Here is a 20,000-nt window from a genome sequence, read left to right as displayed (position 1 = left end):
CTCGGCCTCCGTTGATGGCCGCTAGGTGCGTGCGTGGAATCGGGGCGTCTCGGTCTCGCTGCCGTACGGCTCGCGCTAGGCCTGCGGGGGCGGCGTCGGAGCGCGCGCTCGCGCGGCGGCCGTAGCGCTAGAGGGCGACCCGCAAGTGGGGAGGAACCGTCCACCCAACGCCGGCGCTAGCCGGGGCCGGTGGGGGCCCTACCAAGGCGGGTCATGGTCGCATGTCGGTCGGTCCGGCCTCTGTTTACCGAGGCGGCCGGCACCTCCATCTGCCTTGGATGCCCCGAATCCGCAGACTTTCCTCCGGCCTCAGCTTAACGAGACGGCCGTTGCCTCCATCCTTGGATGTTAACATTCGCAGAGTTTCAGCTCCGGGCTAGGGCGGGTGAAGTCGTCTCGAACCACGTGCCTGAAGGCCGCCTCGCGCCGGATGCAGGCCCCGCTCTGTCGTGCGGTGTGACCGTCCAACGCGGGCATCGCTAGATTAGCCGTGGCCACGATCCTTCCACACCGCGAGCCTTTCGCCCTCGGCCGGTGGTCGCTCAGTTCACGGGCCGCTGATCCCGCTCCATCTCTCCGGCCTGTGTTTAAGGAGGCGGCCGGTCCTCCTTCCTTGGATGGACCATTCGCATATTTTTCGCCCGGCCTGTGTTTAAGGAGGCGGCCGGTCCTCCTTCCTTGGATGGACCATTCGCATATTTTTCGCCCGGCCTGTGTTTAAGGAGGCGGCCGGTAACTCCCTTTCTTGGATGAGACCCAACATTCGCATATTTTTCGCCCGGCCTGTGTTTAAGGAGGCGGCCGGTCCTCCCATTCTGCCAGTGTTCCTTGGACTTTGAAAATTTCAAAGTCTTTCCGCTCCGGGCTAGGGCGGGTGAGGTCGTCTCGAACCACGTGCCTGAAGGCCGCCTCGCGCCAGATGCGGCCCCGCTCTGTCGTGCGGTGTGACCGTCCAACGCGGGCATCGCTAGATTAGCCGTGGCCACGATCCTTCCACACCGCGAGCCTTTCGCCCTCGGCCGGTGTCGGTCAACGTGTGGGTTTGGGGGGAAGGACGGCTGCCGGGAGCAGACAGCCGTCCCCGGGTGGGGTGTACAGTCCTTCCACCGCGGCCGCCGGGAGCAGACGGCCGTCGAGCGATTCTGCCATTGTTCCTAGGACTTTGTACATTTTAAAGACCCTCCGCGCGGGCCGCTGATCCCGCTCGGTCGCTCCGGCCTGTGTTTAAGGAGGCGGCCGGTCCTCCCATTCTGCCAGTGTTCCTTGGACTTTGAATATTTCAAAGTCTTTTCGCTCCGGGCTAGGGCGGGTGAGGTCGTCTCGAACCACGTGCCTGAAGGCCGCCTCGCGCCGGATGCAGGCCCCGCTCTGTCGTGCGGTGTGACCGTCCAACGCGGGCATCGCTAGATTAGCCGTGGCCACGATCCTTCCACACCGCGAGCCTTTCGCCCTCGGCCGGTGTCGGTCAACGTGTGGGGTGGGGGGGAAGGACGGCTGCCGGGAGCAGACAGCCGTCCCCGGGTGGGGTGTACAGTCCCTTCACCGCGGCCGCCGGGAGCAGACGGCCGTCGAGCGATTCTGCCATTGTCCCTAGGACTTTGTACATTTCAAAGACCCTGCGCGCGGGCCGCTGATCCCGCTCGGTCGCTCCGGCCTGTGTTTAAGGAGGCGGCCGGTCCTCCCATTCTGCCAGTGTTCCTTGGACTTTGAAAAGTCTTTCCGCTCCGGGCTAGGGCGGGTGAGGTCGTCTCGAACCACGTGCCTGAAGGCCGCCTCGCGCCGGATGCAGGCCCCGCTCTGTCGTGCGGTGTGACCGTCCAACGCGGGCATCGCTAGATTAGCCGTGGCCACGATCCTTCCACACCGCGAGCCTTTCGCCCTCGGCCGGTGTCGGTCAACGTGTGGGTTTGGGGGGAAGGACGGCTGCCGGGAGCAGACAGCCGTCCCCGGGTGGGGTGTACAGTCCCTTCACCGCGGCCGCCGGGAGCAGACGGCCGTCGAGCGATTCTGCCATTGTTCCTAGGACTTTGTACATTTTAAAGACCCTCCGCGCGGGCCGCTGATCCCGCTCGGTCGCTCCGGCCTGTGTTTAAGGAGGCGGCCGGTCCTCCCATTCTGCCAGTGTTCCTTGGACTTTGAATATTTCAAAGTCTTTCCGCTCCGGGCTAGGGCGGGTGAGGTCGTCTCGAACCACGTGCCTGAAGGCCGCCTCACGCCGGATGCAGGCCCCGCTCTGTCGTGCGGTGTGACCGTCCAACGTGGGCATCGCTAGATTAGCCGTGGCCACGATCCTTCCACACCGCGAGCCTTTCGCCCTCGGCTGATGTTCGGCCAACGTGTGGGGAGGGGGGGAAGGACGGCTGCCGGGAGCAGACAGCCGTCCCCGGGTGGGGTGTACAGTCCCTTCACCGCGGCCGCCGGGAGCAGACGGCCGTCGAGCGATTCTGCCATTGTTCCTAGGACTTTGTACATTTTAAAGACCCTCCGCGCGGGCCGCTGATCCCGCTCCGTCTCTCCGGCCTGTGTTTAAGGAGGCGGCCGGTCCTCCCATTCTGCCATTGTTCCTTGGACTTGTAAAAGTCTTTCCGCTCCGGGCTAGGGCGGGTGAGGTCGTCTCGAACCACGTGCCTGAAGGCCGCCTCGCGCCGGATGCAGGCCCCGCTCTGTCGTGCGGTGTGACCGTCCAACGCGGGCATCGCTAGATTAGCCGTGGCCACGATCCTTCCACACCGCGAGCCTTTCGCCCTCGGCTGATGTTCGGCCAACGTGTGGGGAGGGGGTTATGGACGGCTGCCGGGAGCAGACAGCCGTCCCCGGGAGGGGAGACTTCACGGCGGCCGCCGGGAGCAGACGGCCGTCGAGAGATTCTGCCAGTGTGTTCCTTGGACTTTGAAAAGTCTTTCCGCTCCGGGCTAGGGCGGGTGAGGTCGCCTCGAACCACGTGCCTGAAGGCCGCCTCGCGCCGGATGCAGGCCCCGCTCTGTCGTGCGGTGTGACCGTCCAACGCGGGCATCGCTAGATTAGCCGTGGCCACGATCCTTCCACACCGCGAGCCTTTCGCCCTCGGCCGGTGTTCGCTCAATGCGCGGGCCGCTGATCCCGCTCCATCTCTCCGGCCTGTGTTTAAGGAGGCGGCCGGTCCTCCCATTCTGCCATTGTTCCTTGGACTTGTAAAAGTCTTTCCGCTCCGGGCTAGGGCGGGTGAGGTCGTCTCGAACCACGTGCCTGAAGGCCGCCTCGCGCCGGATGCAGGCCCCGCTCTGTCGTGCGGTGTGACCGTCCAACGCGGGCATCGCTAGATTAGCCGTGGCCACGATCCTTCCACACCGCGAGCCTTTCGCCCTCGGCTGGTGTTCGGCCAACGTGTGGGGAGGGGGTTAAGGACGGCTGCCGGGAGCAGACAGCCGTCCCCGGGAGGGGAGACTTCACGGCGGCCGCCGGGAGCAGACGGCCGTCGAGCGATTCTGCCAGCGTTCCTTGTACTTTGAATATTTCACAGCCGTGCTCGCACTTAGGAAATTTTCGAGCGCTGTGGCACTTAGAAATTTTTCGTCAAGAGAGGCACTTAGACATTTTTCGTCAAGAGAGGCACTTAGAAAATTTTTCTCTCTCTCTCTGTGTGCCTTCCAGGGTGCTGTGCAACCCTGCGTGTTGTGTTCCCACCGAGCAAGGGGCGCTGCTGGCGGCCATGACCAAGCGCTCGGCACCGGGCCCTTTCATTTTGTGGGGTAAATTATGCGCCCCCCATGCTCGTTCTGACTATATTTTGCGAAAGGGGGGTAAATCGTTGATGAGTACGCTGACTAGGGGGACCATTTAGCGTACTCTGGCGCACCTGAAGACCAAAGTTGGTACTGCACCCTCCCCCTGGTACCCCAGCCCCTGGTACCTAAAGAGGGAGAGGCCGAATTTTCGCTTTTTGGGGCCGACCGAGGGAACCAGCCGAGGCGGACACTTTTCGGCTCAAGAGCCGTTGGCACTTAGAAAAAATTCGCACAAGTTGGCAGGGCTACCAGGGGAAGAGGCCGAATTTTCGCTTTTGAAGGCCGACCGCGGGAACCAGCCGAGGCGGACACTTTTCGGCTCAAGAGCCGTTGGCACTTAGAAAATATTTGCCAAACTTGGCTTGACTTCCAGGAGAAGAGGCCGAATTTTCACTTTTGGTGGCCGACCTGGGGAACCAGCCGAGGCGGACACTTTTCGGCTCAAGAGCCGTTGGCACTTAGAAAATATTTGCCAAACTTGGCTTGACTTCCAGGAGAAGAGGCCGAATTTTCACTTTTGGTGGCCGTTATGGGGAACCAGCCGAGGCGGACACTTTTCGGCTCAAGAGCCGTTGGCACTTAGAAAATATTTGCCAAACATGGCTTGACTTCCAGGAGAAGAGGCCGAATTTTCACTTTTGGTGGCCGTTATGGGGAACCAGCCGAGGCGGACACTTTACGCTGGTTGAGTCGTTGGCACTTAGAAAATATTTGCCAAACTTGGCTTGACTTCCAGGAGAAGAGGCCGAATTTTCACTTTTGGTGGCCGACCTGGGGAACCAGCCGAGGCGGACACTTTACGCTGGTTGAGTCGTTGGCACTTAGAAAATATCTGCCAAACTTGGCTTGACTTCCAGGAGAAGAGGCCGAATTTTCACTTTTGGTGACCGACCTGGGGAACCAGCCGAGGCGGACACTTTACGCTGGTTGAGTCGTTGGCACTTAGAAAATATTTGCCAAACTTGGCTTGACTTCCAGGAGAAGAGGCCGAATTTTCACTTTTGGTGGCCGACCTGGGGAACCAGCCGAGGCGGACACTTACGCTGGTTGAGTCGTTGGCACTTAGAAAATATTCGCCAAACTTGGCAAGACTTCCAGGAGAAGAGGCCGAATTTTCACTTTTGGTGGCCGACCTGGGGAACCAGCCGAGGCGGACACTTTACGCTGGTTGAGTCGTTGGCACTTAGAAAATATTTGCCAAACTTGGCTTGACTTCCAGGAGAAGAGGCCGAATTTTCACTTTTCATGGCCGTTATGGGGAACCAGCCGAGGCGGACACTTTGCGCTGGTTGAGTCGTTGGCACTTAGAAAATATTTGCCAAACTTGGCTTGACTTCCAGGAGAAGAGGCCGAATTTTCACTTTTGGTGGCCGTTATGGGGAACCAGCCGAGGCGGACACTTTAGGCTGGTTGAGTCGTTGGCACTCAGAAAATATTCGCCAAACTTGGCCAGACTTCCAGGAGAAGAGGCCGAATTTTCACTTTTGGTGACCGACCTGGGGAACCAGCCGAGGCGGACACTTTACGCTGGTTGAGTCGTTGGCACTTAGAAAATATTTGCCAAACTTGGCTTGACTTCCAGGAGAAGAGGCCGAATTTTCACTTTTGGTGGCCGACCTGGGGAACCAGCCGAGGCGGACACTTTACGCTGGTTGAGTCGTTGGCACTTAGAAAATATTCGCCAAACTTGGCAAGACTTCCAGGAGAAGAGGCCGAATTTTCACTTTTGGTGGCCGACCTGGGGAACCAGCCGAGGCGGACACTTTACGCTGGTTGAGTCGTTGGCACTTAGAAAATATTTGCCAAACTTGGCTTGACTTCCAGGAGAAGAGGCCGAATTTTCACTTTTCATGGCCGTTATGGGGAACCAGCCGAGGCGGACACTTTTCGGCTCAAGAGCCGTTGGCACTTAGAAAATATTTGCCAAACATGGCTTGACTTCCAGGAGAAGAGGCCGAATTTTCACTTTTGGTGGCCGTTATGGGGAACCAGCCGAGGCGGACACTTTACGCTGGTTGAGTCGTTGGCACTTAGAAAATATTTGCCAAACTTGGCTTGACTTCCAGGAGAAGAGGCCGAATTTTCACTTTTGGTGGCCGACCTGGGGAACCAGCCGAGGCGGACACTTTACGCTGGTTGAGTCGTTGGCACTTAGAAAATATTCGCCAAACTTGGCCAGACTTCCAGGAGAAGAGGCCGAATTTTCACTTGTTGTGGCCGTTATGGGGAACCAGCCGAGGCGGACACTTTACGCTGGTTGGGTCGTTGGCACTTAGAAAATATTCGCCAAACTTGGCCAGACTTCCAGGAGAAGAGGCCGAATTTTCACTTGTTGTGGCCGTTATGGGGAACCAGCCGAGGCGGACACTTTACGCTGGTTGGGTCGTTGGCACTTAGAAAATATTCGCCAAACTTGGCCAGACTTCCAGGAGAAGAGGCCGAATTTTCACTTGTTGTGGCCGTTATGGGGAACCAGCCGAGGCGGACACTTTACGCTGGTTGGGTCGTTGGCACTTAGAAAATATTCGCCAAACTTGGCTTGACTTCCAGGAGAAGAGGCCGAATTTTCACTTATGGTGGCCGTTATGGGGAACCAGCCGAGGCGGACACTTTACGCTGGTCGAGTCGTTGGCACTTAGAAAATATTCGCCAAACTTGGCCAGACTTCCAGGAGAAGAGGCCGAATTTTCACTTGTTCTGGCCGACCTGGGGAACCAGACGAGGCGGACACATCACCCCGCAAGTGCCGTTGGCACTTTGAAAATATTCGCCAAACTTGGCCAGACTTCCAGGAGAAGAGGCCGAATTTTCACTTGTTCTGGCCGACCTGGGGAACCAGACGAGGCGGACACATCACCCCGCAAGTGCCGATGGCACTTAGAAAATATTCGCCAAACTTGGCCGGACTTCCAGGAGAAGAGGCCGAATTTTCGCTTTTTCTGGCCGACCTGGGGAACCAGACGAGGCGGACACATCACCCCGCAAGTGCCGTTGGCACTTTGAAAATATTCGCCAAACTTGGCCGGACTTCCAGGAGAAGAGGCCGAATTTTCACTTGTTCTGGCCGACCTGGGGAACCAGACGAGGCGGACACATCACCCCGCAAGTGCCGTTGGCACTTTGAAAATATTCGCCAAACTTGGCCGGACTTCCAGGAGAAGAGGCCGAATTTTCACTTTTTCTGGCCGACCTGGGGAACCAGACGAGGCGGACACATCACCCCGCAAGTGCCGTTGGCACTTTGAAAATATTCGAAACTTCCATCAAACACACATCGGCTTTTTCGCCGTCGCTGTCCGGCCTGGGCACCATCGTGGCTCGGACAGTTCGTGTGCCAGCTTCCGTTGGCACTTAGAACATTTTTCAAAATAAAAATAAACAGTCCTGCACATACGTGCCGACTATATTTTGCGAAAGGGGAGTAAACCGATGAGTACACTAACTAGGGGGACCAACAGACCGTAGTGGTCTCCCCTGGTACCTAAATGCATACCCCTGGTACCTCAGCGACTACCCCTGGTACCTAAATGCGTACCCCTGGTACCTCAGAGAGGCCGAATTTTCACATTCCGTGGCCGAACTAGGGAACCGGACGAGGCGGACACTTTTCCGGGAGAGACCCGATGGCACTTAGAAAATATTCGCTCAAGTTGGCAGGACTTCCAGAGCAAGAGGCCGAATTTTCACATTATGTGGCCGAACCGGGGAACCAGCCGAGTCGGACACTTTTCCGGGAGAGACCCGATGGCACTTAGAAAATATTCGCTCAAGTTGGCAGGACTTCCAGAGCAAGAGGCCGAATTTTCACATTATGTGGCCGAACTAGGGAACCGGACGAGTCGGACACTTTTCCGGGCAAGACCCGATGGCACTTAGAAAATATTCGCTCAAGTTGGCAGGACTTCCAGAGCAAGAGGCCGAATTTTCACATTATGTGGCCGAACTAGGGAACCGGACGAGTCGGACACTTTTCCGGGCAAGACCCGATGGCACTTAGAAAATATTCGCTCAAGTTGGCAGGACTTCCAGAGCAAGAGGCCGAATTTTCACTCGCTCGGGCCGACTCGGGGAACCAGCCGAGTCGGACACTTTTCCGGGCAAGACCCGATGGCACTTAGAAAATATTCGCTCAAGTTGGCAGGACTTCCAGAGCAAGAGGCCGAATTTTCACTCGTTCGGGCCGACTCGGGGAACCAGCCGAGTCGGACACTTTTCCGGGCAAGACCCGATGGCACTTAGAAAATATTCGCTCAAGTTGGCAGGACTTCCAGAGCAAGAGGCCGAATTTTCACATTATGTGGCCGAACTAGGGAACCGGACGAGTCGGACACTTTTCCGGGCAAGACCCGATGGCACTTAGAAAATATTCGCTCAAGTTGGCAGGACTTCCAGAGCAAGAGGCCGAATTTTCACTCGTTCGGGCCGACTCGGGGAACCAGCCGAGTCGGACACTTTTCCGGGCAAGACCCGATGGCACTTAGAAAATATTCGCTCAAGTTGACAGGACTTCCAGAGCGAGAGGCCGAATTTTCACTCGGTCGGGCCGACTCGGGGAACCAGACGAGTCGGACACTTTTCCGGGCAAGACCCGTTGGCACTTAGAAAATATTCGCTCAATTTGGCAGGACTTCCAGAGCAAGAGGCCGAATTTTCACTCGTTTGGGCCGACTCGGGGAACCAGCCGAGTCGGACACTTTTCCGGGCAAGACCCGATGGCACTTAGAAAATATTCGCTCAAGTTGACAGGACTTCCAGAGCGAGAGGCCGAATTTTCACTCGGTCGGGCCGACTCGGGGAACCAGACGAGTCGGACACTTTTCCGGGCAAGACCCGTTGGCACTTAGAAAATATTCGCTCAATTTGGCAGGACTTCCAGAGCAAGAGGCCGAATTTTCGCTCGTTCGGGCCGACTCGGGGAACCAGCCGAGTCGGACACTTTTCCGGGCAAGACCCGATGGCACTTAGAAAATATTCGCTCAAGTTGGCAGGACTTCCAGAGCAAGAGGCCGAATTTTCGCTCGTTCGGGCCGACTCGGGGAACCAGCCGAGTCGGACACTTTTCCGGGCAAGACCCGATGGCACTTAGAAAATATTCGCTCAAGTTGGCAGGACTTCCAGAGCAAGAGGCTGAATTTTCACTTTTTCTGGCCGACTCGGGGAACCAGCCGAGTCGGACACTTTTCCGGGCAAGACCCGATGGCACTTAGAAAATATTCGCTAAAGTTGGCAGGACTTCCAGAGCAAGAGGCCGAATTTTCGCTCGTTCGGACCGACTCGGGGAACCAGCCGAGTCGGACACGTTACGGCCGAACAGCCGTTGGCACTTAGAAAATATTCGCTCAAGTTGGCAGGACTTCCAGAGCGAGAGGCCGAATTTTCGCTCGTTCGGGCCGACTCGGGGAACCAGCCGAGTCGGACACTTTTCCGGGCAAGACCCGATGGCACTTAGAAAATATTCGCTCAAGTTGGCAGGACTTCCAGAGCGAGAGGCCGAATTTTCGCTCGTTCGGGCAGACTCGGGGAACCAGCCGAGTCGGACACATTACGGCCGAACACCCGTTGGCACTTAGAAAATATTAGCTCAAGTCGGCCGGACTTCCAGGCGAAGAGGCCGAATTTTCACTTTTTCTGGCCGACTCGGGGAACCAGCCGAGTCGGACACATTTCGGCGTAACACCCGTTGGCACTTAGAAAATATTCGCCCAAGTCGGCCGGACTTCCAGGCGAAGAGGCCGAATTTTCGCTCGTTCGGGCCGACCGGAGGAACCAGCCGAGTCGGACACATTACGGTGTAACACCCGTTGGCACTTAGAAAATATTCGCCAAAGTTCGTTGGACCTCCAGGCGAAGAGGCCGAATTTTCGCTCGTTCGGGCCGACTCGGGGCACCAGCCGAGTCGGACACATTACGGCCGAACACCCGTTGGCACTTAGAAAATATTCGCCAAAGTTCGTCGGACTTCCAGGCGAAGAGGCCGAATTTTCGCTCGTTCGGGCCGACTCGGGGAACCAGCCGAGTCGGACACATTTCGGCGCAACACCCGTTGGCACTTAGAAAATATTCGCCAAAGTTCGTCGGACTTCCAGGCGAAGAGGCCGAATTTTCGCTCGTTCGGGCCGACTCGGGGAACCAGCCGAGTCGGACACATTTCGGCGCAACACCCGTTGGCACTTAGAAAATATTCGCCAAAGTCGGCCGGACTTCCAGGCGAAGAGGCCGAATTTTCGCTCGTTCGGGCCGACTCGGGGAACCAGCCGAGTCGGACACATTTCGGCGCAACACCCGTTGGCACTTAGAAAATATTCGCCAAAGTCGGCCGGACTTCCAGGCGAAGAGGCCGAATTTTCGCTCGTTCGGGCCGACTCGGGGAACCAGCCGAGTCGGACACATTTCGGCGCAACACCCGTTGGCACTTAGAAAATATTCGCCAAAGTTCGTCGGACCTCCAGAGCGAGAGGCCGAATTTTCACTTTTTCTGGCCGACCGGAGAACCAGCCGAGGCGGACACATCACGCCGCTTTTGCCGTTGGCATATTCGAAACTTCCAGAATCGGCTTTTTCGCCGTCGCTGTCCGGCCTGGGCACCATCGTGGCTCGGACACGTCGTGTGCCAGCGTCCGCTGGCACTTAGAAAATTTTTCAAAATAAAAATAAACAGTCCTGCACATACGTGCCCACTATATTTTGCGAAAGGGGAGTAAACCGTCGATGAGTACGCTGACTAGTGGGACCAACCATCGCGCTCTGGCGCACCTGAAGACCAAAGTTGGTACTGCACCCTACCCCTGGTACCCAAACGGGGTAGAGGCCGATTTTTCGCATTTGGCGGCCGACCTAGGGAACCAGAAGAGGCGGACACTTTTCCGAGCAAGTGCCGATGGCACTTCCAGAGCGAGAGGCCGAATAATCGTAATTTGTGGCCGACTTGGGAACCAGCGAAGGCGGATAGGAAGTGGAGCGGGTCCCGCCGGCTGGTCCGCGGCGGGCCAATTGCGGTCCCGCGAGTTAGCGATCGCGGTCCGGAATTCTAGCCGACTTGGGAACCAGCGAAGGCGGATAGGAAGTGGATTGGGTCCCGCCGGCTGGTCCGCGGGCCAATTGCGGTCCCGCGAGTTAGCGATTGCGGTCCGGAATTCTAGCCGACTTGGGAACCAGCGAAGGCGGATAGGAAGTCAAGTGGGTCCCGCCGGCTGGTCCGCGGGCCAATTGCGGTCCCGCGAGTTAGCGATCGCGGTCCGGAATTCTAGCCGACTTGGGAACCAGCGAAGGCGGATAGGAAGTCAAGCGGGTCCCGCCGGCTGGTCCGCGGGCCAATTGCGGTCCCGCGAGTTAGCGATCGCGGTCCGGAATTCTAGCCGGCCGGGGACCACCGCGAGGCGGATGGGTGGTCACCGAGGTCCCGCCGGCTGGTCCGCGGGCCATTTAGGGTCCCGCGAGTTACCGATCGCGGTCCGGAATTCTACCCGGCCAGGGACCACCGCGAGGCGGATGGGTGGTCACCGAGGTACCGCCGGCTGGTCCGCGGGCCATTTAGGGTCCCGCGAGGTACCGATCGCGGTCCGGAATTCTACCCGGCCAGGGACCACCGCGAGGCGGATGGGTCTTCACCGAGGTCCCGCCGGCTGGTCCGCGGGCCATTTAGGGTCCCGCGAGTTACCGATCGCGGTCCGGAATTCTACCCGGCCGGGGACCACCGCGAGGCGGATGGGTGGTCACCGAGGTCCCGCCGGCTGGTCCGCGGGCCATTTAGGGTCCCGCGAGGTACCGATCGCGGTCCGGAATTCTACCCGGCTGGGGACCACCGCGAGGCGGATGGGTCTTCACCGAGGTCCCGCCGGCTGGTCCGCGGGCCATTTAGGGTCCCGCGAGTTACCGATCGCGGTCCGGAATTCTACCCGGCCGGGGACCACCGCGAGGCGGATGGGTGGTCACCGAGGTCCCGCCGGCTGGTCCGCGGGCCATTTAGGGTCCCGCGAGGTACCGATCGCGGTCCGGAATTCTACCCGGCTGGGGACCACCGCGAGGCGGATGGGTCTTCACCGAGGTCCCGCCGGCTGGTCCGCGGGCCATTTAGGGTCCCGCGAGTTACCGATCGCGGTCCGGAATTCTAGCCGGCCGGGGACCACCGCGAGGCGGATGGGTCTTCACCGAGGTCCCGCCGGCTGGTCCGCGGGCCATTTAGGGTCCCGCGAGGTACCGATCGCGGTCCGGAATTCTAGCCGGCCAGGGACCACCGCGAGGCGGATGGGTCTTCACCGAGGTCCCGCCGGATGGTCCGCGGGCCATTTAGGGTCCCGCAAATTACCGATCGCGGTCCGGAATTCTAGCCGGCAAGGGACCACCGCGAGGCGGATGGGTGGTCACCGAGGTCCCGCCGGCTGGTCCGCGGGCCATTTAGGGTCCCGCGAATTACCGATCGCGGTCCGGAATCCACGCCGGCCAGGGACCACCGCGAGGCGGATGGGTCTTCACCGAGGTCCCGCCGGCTGGTCCGCGGGCCATTTAGGGTCCCGCGAATTACCGATCGCGGTCCGGAATTCTAGCCGGCCGGGGACCACCGCGAGGCGGATGGGTGGTCACCGAGGTCCCGCCGGCTGGTCCGCGGGCCAATTGCGGTCCCGCGAGTTAGCGATCGCGGTCCGGAATTCTACCCGGCCGGGGACCACCGCGAGGCGGATGGGTGGTCACCGACGTCCCGCCGGCTGGTCCGCGGGCCAATTGCGGTCCCGCGAGTTACCGATCGCGGTCCGGAATTCTACCCGGCCGGGGACCACCGCGAGGCGGATGGGTGGTCACCGACGTCCCGCCGGCTGGTCCGCGGGCCATTTAGGGTCCCGCGAGTTACCGATCGCGGTCCGGAATTCTAGCCGGCCGGGGACCACCGCGAGGCGGATGGGTCTTCACCGAGGTCCCGCCGGCTGGTCCGCGGGCCATTTAGGGTCCCGCGAATTACCGATCGCGGTCCGGAATTCTAGCCGGCCGGGGACCACCGCGAGGCGGATGGGTGGTCACCGAGGTCCCGCCGGCTGGTCCGCGGGCCAATTGCGGTCCCGCGAGTTAGCGATCGCGGTCCGGAATTCTACCCGGCCGGGGACCACCGCGAGGCGGATGGGTGGTCACCGACGTCCCGCCGGCTGGTCCGCGGGCCAATTGCGGTCCCGCGAGTTAGCGATCGCGGTCCGGAATTCTACCCGGCCGGGGACCACCGCGAGGCGGATGGGTGGTCACCGACGTCCCGCCGGCTGGTCCGCGGGCCATTTAGGGTCCCGCGAGTTAGCGGTCGCGGCCCGGAATTCTAGCCGGCCCGGAGCCACCCAGAGGCCGTGCACAGGCGCCGGGTGGCCGGAAATACCTCCAGCCGAGCGGACATGCACTTTATAAGCACCTTGGACGAGATGGCTGAGCCTTACTCGACTTCCAGCACCCCGGCTAAGCGTTCTCCACGGCCCGCTGTGCTTCTAGAAGACCTCCAGACGGTCCTCATGGTACTTTCCTCCTCACTCTCCCAGGCGGCCCAGGCTTCCAGCACCCCGGCTAAGCGTCATACACGGCCCGCTGTGCTTCCAGAAGACCTCCAGACGGTCCTCATGGTGCTTTCCTCCTCACTCTCCCAGCCGAACGAGGCTTCCAGAGCCCCGGTTAAGCATTTTACGCGGCCCGCCGAGCCTCCACAGCACCTCCAGCCGGTTCTCCGGGTGCTCCCATCCTCACTGTTTAAGCCGAACGAGGCTTCCAGAGCCCCGGCTAAGCGTTTTACGCGGCCCGCTGGACTTCCACAGCACCTCCAGCCGGTTCTCCGGGTGCTTCCCTCCTCACTCTTGACGCCCGAGGAGACTTCCAGCACCCCGGCTAAGCGTTTTACGCGGCCCGCTGAGCTTCCAGAGCACCTCCAGCCGGTTCTCATGATGCATTCCTCCTCACTCTTTTAGCCGAACGAGGCTTCCAGCACCCCGGCTAAGCGTTTTCCACGACCCGCCGAGCTTCCACAGCACCTCCAGCCGGTTCCCCGAGTGCTTTCCTCCTCACTGTTTAAGCCGAACGAGGCTTCCAGAGCCCCGGCTAAGCGTTTTACGCGGCCCGCCGAGCTTCCAGAGCACCTCCAGCCGGTCCCCCCGATGCTTTCCTCCTCACTCTTGACGCCCGAGGAGGCTTCCAGAGCCCCGGCTAAGCGTTCTCCGCGTCCCGCTGATCTTCCCGGAGGTCGTAACGGGGAAATACCTCCCTCCAGCGGACACGGAGAGAAATTACACCGCCTCTCGCACAGAGGCGGGTAAACGGCGGGAGTAACTATGACTCTCTTAAGGTAGCCCGACTTGACATCTTTTTAACGGTTCGTGGATAAATACATGATATATACTACATATGATCGCATTTACAGCCAAATAATACAAAGTGACCATTCGGTTATAAACATTGTATTCATAATGTTTATAGGTGATGTTAATATTTATATATTTAATGTTTATAGGTGATGTTAATATTTATATATTTAATGTTTATAGGTCATGTTAATATTTATATATTTATTTTGTACATCATGTTATAGTTGTACGACACTTGCTATAGGATCATGATGTGATCATATCGGCGGAAGTCGGCCCGGGCTCCGGGTGAAGAGGCCGAATTCTCGCCACTCGCGGCCGACCGGGGAACCAACAGAGGCGGACGGATCGCGGCGCGAGAGCCCTTGGCACTTAGAAAAAATTTGGCAAAAGTCGCTCCGGGCTCCGGGTGAAGAGTCCGAATTCTCGCCACTCGTGGCCGACCAGGGAACCAGCGAAGGCGGGCAAGCTCTCAAGAGAGCCCCGCCGGCTGGTCAGCGGCGGGAAATGCGCCCTCTGGCGGACACGCCGTTGTAAATGAATGGGCTTTGGCACTTAGTGCATTTTCGCTGAAGTTGAGCCGCGCTCCGGGCGAAGAGGCCGAATTCTCGCCAGTCGTGGCCGACCAGGGAACCAGCAAAGGCGGGTAAGCTTTCAAGAGAGCCCCGCCGGCTGGTCCGCGGGCCATTTAGGGTCCCGCGAGTTAGCGACCGCGGCCCGGAATTCTGGCCGACTTGGGAACCAGCGAAGGCGGATAGGAAGTCAAGCTAGTCCCGCCGGCTGGTCCGCGGGCCATTTAGGGTCCCGCGAGTTACCGGTCGCGGCCCGGAATTCTGGCCGACTTGGGAACCAGCGAAGGCGGATGGGTGGTCACCGAGGTCCCGCCGGCTGGTCCGCGGGCCATTTAGGGTCCCGCAAGTTAGCGATCGCGGTCCGGAATTCTAACCGGCCGGGGACCACCGCGAGGCGGATGGGTCTTCACCGAGGTCCCGCCGGCTGGTCCGCGGGCCATTTAGGGTCCCGCGAGTTAGCGATCGCGGTCCGGAATTCTAGCCGGCCGGGAACCACCGCGAGGCGGATGGGTGCTCACCGAGGTCCCGCCGGCTGGTCCGCGGGCCATTTAGGGTCCCGCGAGTTACCGATCGCGGTCCGGAATTCTACCCGGCCAGGGACCACCGCGAGGCGGATGGGTCTTCACCGAGGTCCCGCCGGCTGGTCCGCGGGCCATTTAGGGTCCCGCGAGGTACCGATCGCGGTCCGGAACTCTAGCCGGCCGGGGACCACCGCGAGGCGGATGGGTCTTCACCGAGGTCCCGCCGGCTGGTCCGCGGGCCATTTAGGGTCAAATCATATCAAAATGTCATTCTCCGGGTGCGTTCCTCCTCGCTTCGTAAGCCGAACGAGGCTTCCAGAGCCCCGGTTAAGCGTTTTACGCGGCCCGCCGAGCCTCCACAGCACCTCCAGCCGGTTCTCATGAGGCTTTCCTCCTAACTCTTGACGCCCGAGGAGGCTTCCAGAGCCTCGGCTAAGTGTTTTACGCGGCCCGCTGGACTTCCACAGCACCTCCAGCCGGTTCTTATGATGATTTCCTCCTCACTCTTGACGCCCGAGGAGGCTTCCAGCGCCCCGGCTAAGCGTTTTACGCGGCCCGCTGAGCTTCCAGAGCACCTCCAGCCGGTTCCACGGGTGCTTTCCTCCTCACTCTTGAAGCCCGAGGAGGCTTCCAGAGCCTCGGCTAAGCGTTTTACGCGGCCCGCTGAGCTTCCACAGCACCTCCAGCCGGTTCTCATGATGCATTCCTCCTCACTCTTTAAGCCGAACGAGGCTTCCAGAGCCTCGGCTAAGCGTTTTACGCGGCCCGCTGGACTTCCACAGCACCCCCAGCCGGTTCTTATGATGCTTTCCTCCTAACTCTTGACGCCCGAGGAGGCTTCCAGCACCCCGGCTAAGCGTTTTACGCGGCCCGCCGAGCTTCCACAGCACCTCCAGCCGGTTCTCATGAGGCTTTCCTCCTAACTCTTGACGCCCGAGGAGGCTTCCAGAGCCTCGGCTAAGCGTTTTACGCAGCCCACTGAGCTTCCACAGCACCTCCAGCCGGTTCCCCCAGTACTTTCCTCCTCACTCTTTAAGCCGAACGAGGCTTCCAGAGCCCCGGCTAAGCGTTTTACGCGGCCCGCTGGACTGCCAGAGCACCCCCAGCCGGCCCTCACAATGCTTTCCTCCTAACTCTTGACGCCCGAGGAGGCTTCCAGAGCCCCGGCTAAACGTTTTACGCGGTCCGCTGAACTTCCAGAGCACCTCCAGCCGGTTCCCCGGCTGCTTTCCTCCTCACTTTCTAAGCCGAACGAGGCTTCCAGAGCCCCGGCTAAACGTTTTACGCGGCCCGCTGAGCTTCCACAGCACCTCCAGCCGGTTCCACGGGTGCTTTCCTCCTCACTCTTGACGCCCGAGGAGACTTCCAGCACCCCGGCTAAGCGTTTTACGCGGCCCGCTGAGCTTCCAGAGCACTTCCAGCCGGTTCTCCGGGTGCTTCACTCCTCACTCTTTAAGCCGAACGAGGCTTCCAGAGCCTCGGCTAAGCGTTTTACGCGGCCCGCTGGACTTCCAGAGCACCTCCAGCCGGTTCTCATGATGCATTCCTCCTCACTTTCTAAGCCGAACGAGGCTTCCAGAGCCCCGGCTAAGCGTTTTACGCGGCCCGCTGAGCTTCCAGAGCACCTCCAGCCGGTTCCCCGGGTGCATTCCTCCTAACTTTCTAAGCCGAACGAGGCTTCCAGAGCCCCGGCTAAACGTTTTACGCGGCACGCTGAGCTTCCAGAGCACCTCCAGCCGGTTCCCCGGGTGCATTCCTCCTCACTTTCGAAGCCGAACGAGGCTTCCAGAGCCCCGGCTAAGCGTTTTACGCGGCCCGCTGAACTTCCACAGCACCTCCAGCCGGTTCTCCGGGTGCTCCCATCCTCACTGTTTAAGCCGAACGAGGCTTCCAGAGCCCCGGCTAAGCGTTTTACGCGGCCCGCCGAGCTTCCACCGCACCTCCAGCCGGTTCTCATGTTGCATTCCTCCTCACTCTTGACGCCCGAAGAGGCTTCCAGAGCCCCGGCTAAGCGTTTTACGCAGCCCGCTGAGCTTCCACAGCACCTCCAGCCGGTTCCCCGGGTGCTTTCCTCCTCACTGTTTAAGCCGAACGAGGCTTCCAGAGCCCCGGCTAAGCGTTTTACGCGGCCCGCCGAGCTTCCACCGCACCTCCAGCCGGTTCCCCGAGTGCTTTCCACCTCACTTTCTAAGCCGAACGAGGCTCCCAGCACCCCGGCTAAGCGTTCTCCGCGTCCGGGTGATCTTCCCGGAGCTTGTAACGGGGAAATGCCTCCCTCCAGCGGACACGGAGAGAAATTACACCGCCTCTCGCACAGAGGCGGGTAAACGGCGGGAGTAACTATGACTCTCTTAAGGTAGCCTGACTTGACATCTCTTTAACGGTTCGTGGATAAATACATGATATATACAACTTATGCTCGCATTTACAGCCAAATAATACAAAATGAGCATTCGGTTATAAACATGGTATTCATAATGTTTATAGGTGATGTTAATATTTATATGTTTAATGTTTATAGGTGATGTTAATATTTATATATTTAATGTTTATAGGTGATGTTAATATTTATATATTTATTTTGTACATCATGTTACAGTTATACGACACTCGCTATTGGATCATGATGTGATCATGTCGGCGGGAGTCGGCCCGGGCTCCGGGTGAAGAGGCCGAATTCTCGCCACTCGCGGCCGACCGGGGAACCAGCAGAGGCGGACGCATCGCGGCGCGAGAGCCCTTGGCACTTAGAAAAAAATTGGCAAAAGTCGCTCCGGGCTCCAGGTGAAGAGGCCGAATTCTCGCCACTCGCGGCCGACCGGGGAACCAGCAGAGGCGGACGCATCGCGGCGCGAGAGCCCTTGGCACTTAGAAAAAATTTGGCAAAAGTCGCTCCGCGCTCCAGGTGAAGAGGCCGAATTCTCGCCACTCGCGGCCGACCGGGGAACCAGCGAAGGCGGGTAAGCTTTCTATGGAGCCCCGCCGGCTGGTCCGCGGGCCGAACGGGGTCCCGTCACCTACCGACAGCGGACGCCGACCCACGCCCGGCAGGAACCACCGAGAGGCGGACACGCTCTCCGACGAGCCCCGCCGGCCGGTCCGCGGCGGGAAATGCGCCCTCTGGCGGACACGCCGTTGTAAATGAATGGGCTTTGGCACTTAGTGCATTTTCGCAAAAGTTGAACCGCGCTCCGGGCGAAGAGGCCGAATTCTCGCCACTCGTGGCCGACCAGGGAACCAGCGAAGGCGGGTAAGCTCTCAAGAGAGCCCCGCCGGCTGGTCCGCGGGCCAATTATGGTCCCGCGAGTTACCGGTCGCGGCCCGGAATTCTGGCCGACTTGGGAACCAGCGAAGGCGGATAGGAAGTCGAGCGGGTCCCGCCGGCTGGTCCGCGGCGGGAAATGCGCCCTCTGGCGGACACGCCGTTGTAAATGAATGGGCTTTGGCACTTAGTGCATTTTCGCAAAAGTTGAGCCGCGCTCCGGGCGAAGAGGCCGAATTCCCGCTACTCGTGGCCGACCAGGGAACCAGCGAAGGCGGATAAGCTTTCTAGGGAGCCCCGCCGGCTGGTCCGCGGGCCGAACGTGGTCCCGTAAAGTACCGACAGCGGACGGCGACCCACGCCCGGCAGGAACCACCGAGAGGCGGACACGCTCTCCGACGAGCCCCGCCGGCCGGTCCGCGGCGGGAAACGCGCCCTCTGGCGGACACGCCGTTGTAAATGAATGGGCTTTGGCACTTAGTGCATTTTCGCTGAAGTTGAGCCGCGCTCCGGGCGAAGAGGCCGAATTCTCGCTACTCGTGGCCGACCGGGGAACCAGCGAAGGCGGGTAGGCTTTCAAGAGAGCCCCGCCGGCTGGTCCGCGGGCCGATTATGGTCCCGTCACCTACCGACAGCGGACGCCGACCCACGCCCGGCAAGGAACCACCGAGAGGCGGATAACGGCGCACACCGCGAACGGCGGGTGGCGGTCGCTGGGTGGCGGTCGGCTGGTGGCGGTCGGGGGGTGGCGGTCGGGGATGGTGCTTGGGGATGGTGCTTGGGACCGGTGGCGCCGGAGGCGCACACCGCGAACGGCTGGTGGCGGTCGGCTGGTGGCGGTCGGCTGGTGGCGGTCGCTGGGTGGCGGTCGGGGGGTGGCGGTCGGGGGGTGGCGGTCGGGGATGGTGCTTGGGGATGGTGCTTGGGACCGGTGGCGCCGGAGGCGCACACCGCGAACGGCTGGTGGCGGTCGGCTGGTGGCGGTCGGCTGGTGGCGGTCGGCTTGTGGCGGTCGGGGGGTGGCGGTCGGGGGGTGGCGGTCGGGGATGGTGCTTGGGGATGGTGCTTGGGACCGGTGGCGCCGGAGGCGCACACCGCGAACGGCTGGTGGCGGTCGGCTGGTGGCGGTCGGCTGGTGGCGGTCGGGGGGTGGCGGTCGGGGGGTGGCGGTCGGGGATGGCGCTTGGGGATGGTGCTTGGGACCGGTGGCGCCGGAGGCGCACACCGCGAACGGCTGGTGGCGGTCGGCTGGTGGCGGTCGGCTGGTGGCGGTCGGCTGGTGGCGGTCGGGGGGTGGCGGTCGGGGGGTGGCGCTTGGGGATGGTGGCGGTCGCCTTGTGGCGGTCGGGGGGTGGCGGTCGGGGGGTGGCGGTCGGGGGGTGGCGGTCGGGGGGTGGCGCTTGGGGATGGTGGCGGTCGCCTTGTGGCGGTCGGGGGTGGCGCTTGGGGATGGTGGCGGTCGCCTTGTGGCGGTCGGGGGTGGCGCTTGGGGATGGTGGCTGTCGCCTGGTGGCGGTCGGGGGTGGCGCTTGGGGATGGTGGCTGTCGCCTGGTGGCGG

Source organism: Syngnathus floridae, unplaced genomic scaffold (genome assembly GCF_059516105.1).
Source record: "Syngnathus floridae isolate MCC-2025c unplaced genomic scaffold, RoL_Sflo_1.0 HiC_scaffold_78, whole genome shotgun sequence".
Taxonomy (NCBI): Eukaryota; Metazoa; Chordata; class Actinopteri; order Syngnathiformes; family Syngnathidae; genus Syngnathus; species Syngnathus floridae.
Note: the sequence above shows the minus strand (reverse complement) of the source record.